This window comes from Arctopsyche grandis, chromosome 9 (assembly GCF_051622035.1).
Source record: "Arctopsyche grandis isolate Sample6627 chromosome 9, ASM5162203v2, whole genome shotgun sequence".
Classification (NCBI taxonomy): Eukaryota; Metazoa; Arthropoda; class Insecta; order Trichoptera; family Hydropsychidae; genus Arctopsyche; species Arctopsyche grandis.
This window is the reverse complement of record NC_135363.1, coordinates 21,303,613-21,317,935: the sequence shown is the minus strand read 5'-3', so window position 1 is coordinate 21,317,935 and position 14,323 is coordinate 21,303,613. Positions and strand designations below refer to the sequence as shown.

Below are 14,323 nucleotides of genomic sequence, written 5' to 3'. Positions count from 1 at the left end.
ATTTATATTACTAAAGAAGTTTGACATGTTTGATAAATGAGAAAAAAAATAGAATCTCAAATGTTGCACTTGTGATAGTCTTGAAATGAATCACAAGTATCAACTCATCGGAGTCGAATTGCTCTCTTCGGAATGTACCACACATACTGCAATGCGAATAGAGTTTACGATAAGGAGTAATATTAAATGCACTGAAAATTGACACGAGTTTATATGGCGTATTAATCGGAACGTTCGAACGGAAAATTTCATTCAATTGTGCAAATTATACATATTACATATTCCACGGGTCACCTTTGTACGTTCGTGTTATCTACATTGGCGTATCACGCTTCAGTTTCGTGAGATTTGCTAACTTTGCTACAATGAATCAAGTAACAAATGTAAACATAGACAAACTACTAATATGTTTGTATGTACATATATCATATATCCATACAATATAGTACATATTTATGATGATTGTAGAACGTATTGGATAACGGATAGCCTTTACTATATGTACGTACACATACGTATTTATTTACATACATGCAGTTCTCGGAAGAAAATTCTTCGAATTAATAGATAAAAATGATATTGTACGGGATAAAAAGAACTGTACAAATGAATGTCACCCTACACACAGGTGTATGTGTGTGACGTCAACGAGCGACTATAGAGAGGGATAAAGCTTTACGAGTAAAGGGGACGAGTGATATCGCACCTGAGCTTTGCAACAGGCCATAATTCACTTACTACTTCAAAAGTATCATCACGCCCTCATTAGAAGTTTATCCAGAGATACTTTTTTTCCCCGCTGAAACAATATATCGATTTTATGGTCGAACGGTTGCCCTCGACCAGATGAAAAGAAAAACGCCACGCGAGATCAGTTCAAGTGTAAAATTTAACCTTGGTTTGCAGCGCTGTATCCGTTCGTCCGTTAAATATGAACAGTGTGACCAAAAGAACAGACACATAATGCCAAGGTGATGACGCGCTTTCAGCTATTGTTTTCCGCTCGTATGCAAATCCAGACATTTTTCCGTGAAAAATGGATCGCACTTGTTTTCGCAGCACTCGTTATTGTGGAACGCGCATTGTTAAAATATCGAAGACAAACGTCACGGTTGCTCTTAAAAGTTCAACGAGTCTCCGGAGATCGGTATCGAAATTAATTACAAACGTACGTATAAGCAATAAAATACAATCTGCGATGGTGAAACGCACCAAGATTTATTTGTAGATCGTCGAGTGATGCAACAGTTGGAAGTTGCATTTGGCAATAGTAAGCCGATGATTTGGCGAAAAAATGAATGCGTAAAATGTCAAATGATCTATTTTCAGATCATCGGACACCGGCCGGATAGTGTGAGGTACGATGAATAATTTGTCTATTAAATTTTCCTTATTTAGTTAGTTGGTAACATATTTGGATAGATAACTTGATAAAATGCGATTCATCATATTAAAAAATCAGACCCAGAAGAAGACGCAACATAGTAGATGATCATAAAAGTAAAAAAAAAAAAAACTTGTATCAGAATCCAAAAATTGAACTTATAAATATATATCGCATCCATACATAGGGCACAATAATAATATTTTTGCGGCCTGACTTTAGTGTAGTTTTGTTTATGTTTTCATATTTTATAAAAGCTTTTATGGATTTTATTAAAAAGCTTTTTATTAGCTTCACCTGTTAATTCAGTGACATTCCTACTCGTCAAAAATTTGTGATTTGATTGTGATGAACCATGTCCACTCTTCTTGATATCTTACAAACATTTAGTTAACATTGTTAAGGAAGTTAATGTCTCCGACAATGTCTGCTAGAGAAGTTTAATCATTAATTAACTCATTAAAATTTACATCAGAATCTTGTGTCAGATCAAAGCGATGACAGCTATCCAAACGCGGGTTTCTACCGCCCCTTTGCAACTCACAACTTCATCAGTGGTGGGTTACTTTTTACAAGATTTTTATATATCTTATTATTTTCATTTCACTCTCATCTCATATAACAATTAATATTACTATTTATGTTCGTTTTTTAATTCACTAATATATTCAATGGAGTATATTGGTGAAATTCGTAGCCCAACTATTGAAGTGTTTTGGTCAAATCATTAACACTATGTAGCTGTCAAAGCTCGTATGATATATTTACTTTATTTTTTTTTTAATTTACGTCACTTTTTTGGAAAATGTGGTGTAAATAGATTATTAGTTTTAACTTCAACTTCAAATTATGTATATGAGCCGTTATAATTGAAAGTGGCATAAGTTCACACATCTTTATTTCGAGAAACATTACATATATTGTTTTGCGTTTTAACAAATTAAAAAAATTGGTAGCCTGTAATATGTTTATTCTGCTTTTCCAAGATTTTGGACATATCGAATTAAAATAAGTAATAGCAATTAGTGAATCAAGTCAAACGGGAGGTATTTTTGGAACTGAAAATTAGACTTCCGCCACTTTCAAATATAACGGCTCATATGATAAAACCACTTATTGAAATATCAGCAGCACTGGTTAGTTATTATTTTTATATTCAGTCCAGATTTATGACAATATTTGAAACGTCAGATGTATTTGAAACGAGAGATGTGATATGTCAAAATTGCAAAGAATGATGATACCCAATGTGTGACTTTTAACGTCAATCGCTAGTCAGTGGTTTCAGAACGGGGGAAAATTGCAAAAAATGCAAATGAGCCTTCACGGTCGCTGGGTTGGGCATATTTGCCAGGATGGCAAGCGGTTGGCAACGCGTCTGAGAAGGTTGTGTGCATACAACTATTTAAAGCATCGTTATTAGAGAGTGCGATGCACGCGAACCGGTAACCGGAGGAGTCCGGAGGGTTCAAAGTCTGCGAAACGAAGAGGAGGACCGAAAGCAATCTCGCCTCGGACATTGATGAATACGGTCGAAAAAAGGGCAGTTCACCCAGTGAGCGAAGAATGTTCCATTACACGACAAACGACTACGACGGGTGCACAATGGCTGAGGTCAAATTGGGTCGAGACCTCAGAGGAAAATACCGCAAAGTATCCACTATCCACTAAAATATCCACTAGAATTCACATGCTGTCGCTTCAGATGATCAAAAATTATTACGCGGATAATCTAAACTCTGTATGGATTGTGGTACTCGGGAGTGTAGTGGGGACATGAATTAGTGCTGGGATTAAACTGTTGTGTCGCCCCGACGAATGATTATTAAGTGCCACTAACATAGTCGACAGAGAAATCGTCAGATTAGAAACGAACGAACGGACACGTGTCGTCGTTTTCACTGTTGAGGCTGGAAAGCGAAACAATAATAACGCAACTGTGAGAAAATGGCGCAACAATGGAATTGCCTAGTACCTATGTATGTACGTACCATTTTACATCTGAACGATGATGGAGGGATGGATGTGAGCTATCTTGAGAGCGTGTTGAAAGTGCCAGCCAACTTTCAGATTGGTTGTTATGACACTAGTGTATCACTTTTCAATTTGCACAATACCGAGTACGAATAAAAATGAATTCAATTATTATCAGTTAATTAATTATCTCTGGTAACAAAGTGAAATTAGCGTCAATATATAATACATACATATACATATGTTTCCAGACAGCTTGATTCTTTGTGAAGAAGAAAGAAGATTAGAATATAATCATTATATCGAAAACGGAAACGTTGGCGGTTGTATGTAGTGGCCCAGTGATAGAGAATGACGAGGGATAGAGAAGATGTAAGCTTAAAACTCATCCTAGGAACGAGACATTTGTCTCTTATTTTATGCATGTTGCATGATAAACAGTGACATTTGTTGCTTCTACGTATATATCTGAGAATTAAATCTTGGTACAGAAGGCAAAAGCCCTGCCAACATCACGACAAAAACTTTCTTACAATGTCAACCTAAGAAAAACGTGTCAAATATGTATGTAATATGATTTTTTATTTGACCTACATTATTTGATTATGCACTTAATGGGAGCTGTCATATTTAGCGACATGTATCGTATTATACATGATTTCAATAAATGTTCAATAGTTATTGCATGCCTAATATCATTTCATTACATGATAAAATAGTAAAAGTCTAAATAATCGACTTGTCCGATATTAAAGATGGAGAAATAAAAAGACAAGTACGAAATTAGGATGGACTGCCTTTGGAAAAATTATCGCCATTTTTAAATCAAAAATGCCACTTTGCCTGAAGAAAAAGATCTTCGATCAATGTGTTTGGCCAGTGATGGCGTGTGGATGTGAAACTTTCATATTTAATGCCAAGATGCTGCACAAAGTCCAATGCACTCAAAAAGTATGGAACGCTGCATGCTCGGCATAACAATTTTAAAGGTAGGAAGCGGAATACGTATGTGAGAAGCCTGACAAGGGTAGTGGATATAGTGGAGAGAGTGAAGATATTGAAATGACAATGAGCGGGTCACTTAGCTAGAAGAATAGATGAAACGTGGACAAAAGAAGTGCTAGAATGGTACCCGAGAGAATGAAAAAGGATAAAAGGAAGACCGCGAGGCGGATCGGTAGACGAAATTGGGAAAATGTGTGGGGTGAGATGGATGAGAGTTGCGCAAAACAGAGACGAGTGGAAGCTGATGATGATGTGACTATTATTAGTTCTCCACTTACGTCAGTTTCAATTAAGATTTGTTTCCAATTCCAATTCAACAAATGCAACGAGTAATTGTACATCGATAAATGATCCGTTTGGCTTAATCAAAATGTCAGTTTCGTGCACAGTAAGATTTGAATTAAGTTATTCCAACGTTGTTGATCCAATGATTGTAAGGTTGTCAAATTGGTAGTTAACCCAAGCTCGCACTTCCTCGCACACAGATACGATACAAATGGCTTTATAATATTCAACAAGCATCCACATACATACTATGAATTCACGGTGTAAAAGCTCTCGTGCCAATCAATCATCGCTGAAGTCATTTTCATTCAATTTCAACCGACACATTAAAAAATCATTAAATCCATTTAACGTTCCGACCTCACAACGACTCTATTTGCGCGCGCGGACCGAATGGAGATGAAATTGGGTAAGCGACGGGCTCTTAACGAACGTTTTGAAAATTTCCACTTTTGACATGGACATAATGGCGAGATGATACGCGAGTGATTGATACATGTACAACAATGACTCTATTACACTTGGTCGCGGCTCACACAAACTAATTAATACATAAAAGAAGAGAAAAAGCTCACAAGGAACTGTTCAGATAAGATAAGCGCAAAAAGTAGATAAAATCGTTGGACTTTCGAATTGTTAATAAAAGAAAGAAAATCCCAAAACATGAGACAAAAGTGGATGCCCAACAATACAAGAGCGCATTTACATTTCGATTGGTTTTTGATGATCATTTTCAAAGGGAATGGTCGTGTCATTTCCCGGTAGGTTAAATAAACTGAAACAGTTTGGATGTGAATGGTTTTGCATTATCGCAATATGGACAGTTTTTAATTAAAGCACTACAAGTACTGCATTTGCAAAATGAGTTCCTGGTGATGGTGATTACTGATTAGTCAACGACTTAATCAGTTTGACTTTATGATTCAACTAGGAAATGCTTGATTAATAGCTTAAAGACAAAAAAAATATCTTCTGTATTAAATAAAAAATATCTTCTGTTCTACACTTTTCATGGTTGAAGAAACTCATTTCCACTGTCGAGTCTGTGCGGTTCAGAATACGGCTGTCGATCCGAAGCACGTTAACGAAATTTTGCGATAAAGACTTTTTTAACGACGAATGCCATTTAAGAGATAACAGACAGCATGCACATGTCTCTGATTAAATTTGTTTATCTAATGAAATTTGGTTTGATCAAACAGAACTCCCATGGCATTTTTGCGACTTGTCTTGGTCACATTGAATACTTATGAGTCAAGCGCGTGCCGAAAGCTGGCTAGCACGTGGCCATTGTCATGAATCATGTTCTTAAAATCTCGAACTACATACATACATACATCACCGAATGGGTTCCCGATAAATCGGCATCACGAATTCCCAATGAATCTTTCCTGGAAACCGTAAGACACGTCAATCTCACTGTATGTGTATGTATGTATTTCGATTTACATACAATTAACAAAACGCGTCACGAATCAATGAGTAAGAAGTAGACGAGGGTGGAAAATTTCAATCACGAATTTGACGCCACACGAAGTTACAAAAGTTTTATAAAACAAAACACGCGGATATAAATTCTAGAAAAGCAGATATGTCCGGTAAAAAGGAAACCTCACAAAAGGGGTTCACATGTAGGTCACAAGTCTCAAGTAGCCATGATAATGCACATGGTAAAACGATATGCATGTCGCGAATCGTTTACCCTCAATACTAATAGTATTAGACTTGTCACACTTGGTGCACAATTTAACCCTTTTAACTGTGAGCCACAGCTGTAGTCCAGTAGAGCGATTGCTTGCACACTGAAAGATTTAGAACTCAAATCCCATCAAAAATCAGCTGCCCTATTTCAGAAAATGGATCTTATACATACAATATATAACCTATTAGTGAAGTAAAAATATATGTATATGAGAGATAATGAGAGCTTATAATGCAAATTTTATAAGATACTAGTGTTTTTACCCAGCTTTGCTCGGTATTTGTAATATATACCGCTTAAACATGGCCAATCTAATAGTTAACATTTTATAAAACTTATTTGAATAGTTATATTTTATTTGAATATTCATTTGTTTTTTTATTAAATTGAATTTCACGGATCCTACGAACCAAACAAACAAATAAAATTACATACAAAGTATCTTCTAAATTATATATTACATAGTGTAGAAAAGATAAAATTATAGGCGCTTAAACAATTAAAATCTGACAAAACGAGTGGGGGGCGGAAAGTCAAAAAAATAAAAGGCTACTGGCTATTGGCGGTGAATAAATAAACATAATTATTCAAGGCCAATTATAAACATCGATTATTAATCATAGATACATCTATGGGCAGATTTTTGCAGCATTTTAAATATCAACAAATTTTGAGATGCTGTAAACTCAAATTCTTTGAGAGATAGGACAGGATTGCACTTTGTTGGAACCGTTTCCAATAAAATTAGATAAATTGGCAAACTCTGAAAGGAAACGATCAACCTTGGAACTACATATCCCAAGTCTGGCCAACAACAAAGTCAGGGATAGTACCCGTGACCACACAATTGAAAGCATTACTCGATAACCATTGATCTATGCTGCCGGTTATGTGGCGCTTATAGTTTTCTCTTTCCAGTACCTTCACCTAAAGTTTAATCACCACCAAAATGATTTTAGATCACTTCCTCTACAAGTGACGTTCATCCACTATCAAATTTGAAAGCGGCGAATAGTTTAAATCAAAACTGTGATTTTTTTTAATATGCAGATCTGAATAGATCGACAGGATATGAATGTACCAACACCATCAGATAGTTTGGTAGCATCAGACAGTCGGTGGCGTAATCAGCTCGCGCGATAAACGAATTCATTCATTTTCTTCTTGATAACAGTCGGATGTTGGCAATCACGCGTGCCACGAGGAGACACAAGTGATCGTTTGAAAACATATTGGGCAATGCGCACGCGCGTATATGTACATCATCATACCCACAAAAATCTAGCTTGGATATGGTGTAAGTGAGATTTTGCAAGCAAAGTGTTGCCGGTAAAATTGGACTGAAGAATCTCATTCATCTCAGAAAAACATGCGATAAGATTTAACTGTGTTTTAGAACGCAGAGGAGATAATATTAAACGATTATTTCGAAAATACAAATGAATACATTCATTGGAAAAAATAGGATTAAATTGTTTTATTTAAAATGTATAGATAACCTAATAACCCAGAAGCGTCGTGATGGGATGTATATGTATATTTGCTATGAAACGAATATTAAAACGGTTGTACATACATATGTATGTACAACCGTTCTTTCTTGTACTTTCAAGTGAAGATATTTTAATGCGACCTCAAATGCATAGAAATAAATAGTTTCAATTTCAGCTATCAACGGGGTCAATATTGCCCGGATGTCGCTAAGAACGGGTTGGTTAAGGTCACCTAGTGAGCGAAAGCTAAAAAAGTTGTAAGTAGCATCGAGAGTTTTCTGAAGAATCTTTAAGAAGTGGAAGATTAGCACATTAGAATCCACAGGAGGTGTTGTTATCGGAAAATTAACCTACATATGATGTGAACAATCATCAAAAGCGCCCAACTTTTAGCATTCCTAGTATATTTTATAAATGTTTGCGACGAAGCATCATGTTAGTTAAGATTTAGCTTGACAAAACTGATATTTTAGAACAATGAACAACTCGAAGATGTGTGGTCAAAAGTAGATCACACAGATTGTACCGAGATCTACTAGCCGCATCCTAAGAAGGGTTTTGGGACACTGAATTTTTATACAGTTAGTGATACATTTGAGAACGGAGAATATTTCTAGACAACCGATGAAAAACTGAATTTCCGTCAGCGAATGACCGATATTTAACGGTTAAAGTAGGGGAAAAAATTAGTCGAGAGGTTTCTCTTATTAATCATAAAAATGGCGTGTGACGTTTCTCTCTCGTCGGCCGCCTAGAAAATGCATTCGAAAATGCAATTCGCTGCACGGTCCTCGTGAAAGTGAACGACTGGATGTTGCACCGACACGCGATACATACTCAAAGAATATAGACAAAATGTTAATTTTATCGATAGTCAGCCATATGTAAATCCTTCTTCGGGTACTAGAAAGACCAACAACTGCTTCTTAGCAAGTATGTATGTACATATTATTGCATAAATTGACAAAGTTGCCAGTGCTGCGATGTTGCCAGACATGGAATGCGACGAAATCATCAGAAATCACGAAATAATAATGGTAAAAAGATAATAAATAAAAAAATTGTTCAAGTTAGCACATAGCATGAAGATGCATGCTCTTTAGGGTAATTGATAGCATATCTCCACTTGTTCGTTTTTAATGCAACTTGAGTGCATGCGCTTGTCGGCGTAGTGCATGCGCAAAGGCATGCGCAACGGACGCGTTTTGGCATATGGCATGGGAAGCGCACGCAATCTCAAGCCGGTCGGGTATTCACGCAACTTTTTGTGAGTTATATCATGAATGATTATCATAAAAAGAAAACAAAGACAGCAAATAAAAAGAGTGGCGCTAGCACTGATAAATGAATTATAGAAGAGGCTAGTAAAAATAGCAAATTTTCAGTCAACGGTATTGAACAAGTGTGGACGGTTGATTGCATGCGTCCACGCATACGTTTTAAGGCATGCATCATGTTAAATGTTGAAATGAAAATTGAAAGCGAACGTTGAAGACGAAAACGACTAAGTGGAGACATGACTGATAAGTGACAACTTGCAAAAGCAAGCAATGTGTATGCATCTACATTAGGCGTGCAAGTAATAAAGTTATAAGCATGTCAGTTAAGTGTGACGTCACGTCAGTAGTGCATGAATCTGAGCAAGTATACCTATACAGTACGCGGTCGAATCGACTTGAATCAGAATTTACACTGCGTGTAATTTTACGACACACGATGCATTTAATTTGTCTATGACTAAGATGGTTGATGTAATGATGAGACTAAAGAAATTTAAATGGCAATAGGCGGGTCACGTAGCTAAAAGAACGGACGAAATAAGTGCTCGAATGATACCAGAGATAATGTAAAAGGATGCAAGGAAGGCCACAGGGTAGATGGGTGGATGAAATCAGAAAAATGTGTGGAATGAGATACGTAGATTAGGTATTCACCCAGCAGTGTATGGCGAATGGCTGTGAATTATGATGATGATATCCCAAGTGAATAAGTTTATGTTCTAAACATGATTAAATTGACAGGTAAGCAAAAAGAAAAAAAGCAAATATCATTGTATGATCATTCAATATCAATAAACGCAGTGTCACAGAGTAGAATAAAATTCAATCGTCAAATCACCGCATTTTGCAGACAAAAGTAGAAAAATCGAATTTTCCACGCTACATTCATTCGAAGCGTTGCCCAATCGAAACAGAGAGAACGTACACATAAACCCATAACAATAAAGAGTTCGTGATGTGAAAACGTTTGAAAACCGACCATTTGAGAACATTATGAGACGTAACTACACCTGGAATATTATATTATTAAAATGAGAACACTAAACTTAGCTCACTTATCGACATCTGCATCTACCACCTTCGAATTGAACATTAAGAAATTATAATAATAGACGGAACAATGAGCGAAATATGATAGTTTCACAACAAGTCCTTGATCGTTTTCGCTTATATGCAATTCGTTTTCAATACACACACACAAACTGCACACAAGTACTTCAATTTTCACTGCAACACCATTAAAAAGTGACACATAATAAATAAACTGCATACATTTAGTTCAAAACTATTACATACATATATATTAGCATTGTGAAAATTCCCCTGAGGCTATAGCTAAGAAAATGTAAAATGCACCTGAGAAATACGAGTATCGTAACTTCCGCGTTTAAGGGATCGAAGTTTACCATTTAACCGGAAAAACTTGAAAATATCCATCATTCTTCAAACACATAAGAAATCTTTGGAAAGTTGTATGTATGATGAATTGTTCAATAGCCGCGATGATTCCAGCCGAACATTCTGTTGCGATGTCAGGAAATCGAACTTTGATTGGAAAGGTTTATTAGCAATGCAGAAAAATGAGGTCTCGAGCACTGAGTAGAAACAATGTGAACAATACCGATTTGTCAAGAGGCTGAGCAGGGAGGGATTCAGGTATTGCACAACGGACAAAAATGATGTTGCCTAATCGTTCAGTGTTTTTCGCATAGAATTAAACGTTCAGACAACCTTGAGGATTACATAAAAAGCTGAACGGTAAATGAAAAAAAAACATTAAATCCTTGAAATTTTGTAATAAACGAACTGCACCACGCTTATGTATGTAGAACTTAAATTGAAAAAAAAATGAAACCACAGTTAGAAGAGAGAAGGTAAGCAATTTACCCCAAATGAGAGTTTTAATTGGTTTACAAAGTTAAGGTGCAAACTATTATGCTACTTTGAGTATGATAAACATTTGCGTTGCAACGATACGAAGTCCCAGTCCCTCAAAATGTTGTATGCATTTTGACAACATCGCTAGATTTAAGTGATTTACTCAAATGAGAACCTTGCGACAGAACCAGGGCTGTGGAGTGGAGTGGAGTCAGAGTCGGAGTCGTGGAGTCGTAACATTTCAAGCGAAGTCGTTATAAAAAAATCAACCGATTCCGACTCGATATTACAGTATGTGTCAGCTAGTCTCCAATTTTATTGAATTAGATCCACTAATAAATTGAAATTTAATATTTTATCATGAATTAAATTAAATTATATATAAAATCGTTGAATTACGCGTGTTTTGGTGTATTGCGGTCAAAACCGAAGGTTTCCTCCGTCTCATACATTTTTTATTAAATTGATTTTTTTGTGTATAAAATTCATACACACACTATGAAAGTATTTACTATTTATTTATACCTATTTCATTACCAATAATTCAATAAATTGGGTTTACATGTCAATTTTTTTTCATAGTCCTTTTAATAAGTTTTTAAAATCGCTATTATTTTTATTAGTAAAACTTTCATACATTCGCAAGAAAAGTCAATCATACTAAAATCGTTCAAATCGAAATTAGGAGTCGGACTCATAAGATAAATTCCTAGTCCATTAAGCGACTCCACAGCCATGGACTTCAGATCTGTTCCTATATGATAAATGGGACCAGTGGTGTAGTCGGGCCAGGTCACCGCCCTGGTACTTCTTTTTGACCCAGGTCGCCGCCGTCGTAAAAATTAAACACTGACCTGGTTGTTTTTTATTTGGCACTACACCACTGAATGGGACTCAAATCACCAGTCGATTGAACAAACGCCCGTTTACGTGCAAAGCGACGTAATTACTAGACTTGGGCATTGGCTTGGTGCTCGTTCGCAATAACCCTCTCAATTATCATTGAGCAAGCAAGACAGCACAAAAACATGATTGACAATAGTGTACCATTTTTTGTGCATAAAGCATCGTCCGAACCCCGCCTTTAAGTAATTACACGTAAGCTGACCTGTGTGTGTGTGTGTGTGTATGACTAACAACCACCGCAATGGCGCTGCGTGACAGCATACTTAAAAACTCAAAATTTCATCAGACATAATGTTAAAAAAGCAGTGCTCTATATCAGCGATTTTAAAAGACCCAAAAAATTAAGTACATACATACAAACACATGCGAGTTCGAATGAGGAACATAGCCAATACATAATGCACCTTGACACACTTAGAAGCCATGGCGACAGACAAAAAATCTATTTGTTTACGAATGGAAAAGCCGTGCACACGAGCGCGTCACGTTTACAAAAATACGAAAAGGTGTGTAACATGCTACGACAGCCAATTGTTTAAATTTGTCGTATTTTTTTAATTATTTTATCCCATCATTCGATCGGTTGACGCGAACGTCATCGACGGAATAAACGTCGATGATTTGCCGACGATCAATATTGACGAAAGAGACGCGAAGAGCAAACGCAACAGACAATACATGCACTACAAACAAAACTGAAGCAATCGAATCAGATAAGCCGAATTCGACAGACACAAACAGGCACACGATCAAGAGGATGCTCGATGCGGACACGTCACGAACAAGCTAAATGTACGATTCGAGACGTAAAAAATTATCATTTGAGCAAAAATAAAATTGATTCTCTTGTCAGCAACCCTAGATGGCGCTGCGTTACCAAAACAAAGCCACGTGCTCAGCTCCGCAAACATTCACTTTTCGCAATTCAAGCAATATTCTATTGTGTACAGAACTAGTGGTATTAGTAGGTATTATACAACAGAATGGCTACCATTCCGGCAAAAAATATCAAAGTTGGATTGCATTAGTGTAAAAATGACTCGATTAGTAAACACTGTAGTATGTTTTTTGTCGTGAATAGTATAAAACTTTATACATACAAACAGTGACGTAATCACTGTTCTGAAGTGTAAAAATAAGATGCTTGAAAAGCAAACTATGAACAAATGTGGCAAGGTCTAGGCTTCAAAAGCTAATTAGGCTTGTATTTCATAAGTAGAAAAGTCTTTATATACATACTGATGATTAGTAAAGAGCGGCGGTTAGGTTTCCGCCATAAAATAACAATAGGCCTCTCCATTGATCGAGAAAACAGGAGCAAAAAAAAAATGGTTGACAGTAGAAATTGACAACAGTGAACCATTTTTTTAGCCGTCGAGCAACCTGACCGCCGTCCCTTAATGATTTCACCACTACATAGGTCTGGATTGTTTTTACAAAAAGAAGTCCAACTATTATAGGTGCATATATAGTTATTGTACATAAATGACCTTAAGTAGCAATAGTCCAATCTTAGATTATACTGAGATAGTCTTAGATTAAGGATTGAGATCTGAACCGGAAGTTTATTTGAAGGACTAAGATAACTGATTAAGGGAAATCAGATAAATAAGCTAAATGTGTTGCCAAAGATCGGCGTTCGATGGATGTTTTTAGCTCAAAAAATGATTTACTATTATCATTTTCATAGAAAAACCATTAGTTTTTTGCTCAATTGTAATGAACACTAATGGAGCGGTCTGTTGTTATTTGAAAATTTGAAAATCATCCATTGAACGCCTATCTTTAGTTATTGCCGTGGTGAGTACTAGGGATTGCAATTAACCCTCAAATTTAATTTACCGGTAAACGGTTAACAATTTTTCCCACTACCAGTATTTACCGGTAAACACATTTTTTCGCGGATTTCGATAACTATGAGGTTACTTTTCCCATAAACATTAACCAAAATTTTACGATAAATAATTTAAAAAAAAATGTCAGTTGAATAATGTCAGTAATAATTGATATTCTTTTTAATGTTTAAACCAATCATATGTATTTATTTATTTAAATAGCCATTAATTACGATTTGGTTAGTCTATGTTTCTACTATTAAGCAAGCACTAGCGTAGTCACTCTTACGAATCCATATGTTTAGACATTTAATACTAAAAATACCCAAATTCCTTGCTACATAATCCACAATACGCCATTTCTTGATTTTTAATGCAATACTAGGTAAAATATATCTGTATACATATGTACTTAAACTTGCAATAAAATATTAACGGCAATGACCGGAAAATTTTCCAATTTACCGATGTTGCAATCCCTAGTGCGTACATAGCTGTTTTTTGGTTAAGTAAGTGAAACCGTAAAAGTATGATTGTTCAGCCAGTCAACTTGAAAGCTTTTATAGACAACGCCGATCAAT

The 14,323-nt window shown here is 36.0% G+C and overlaps 1 long non-coding RNA gene across 1 annotated transcript; it reads left to right on the top strand.

Annotated features, from left to right (window-relative positions):
• Positions 1-2,166: 2,166 nt before the first annotated feature.
• On the top strand, positions 2,167-5,004 carry LOC143916365 (uncharacterized). Its single transcript, XR_013260971.1, has 2 exons — positions 2,167-2,259; positions 2,513-5,004. It is a non-coding gene; the product is annotated as an uncharacterized LOC143916365 (long non-coding RNA).
• The last annotated feature ends 9,319 nt before the right edge of the window (positions 5,005-14,323 follow it).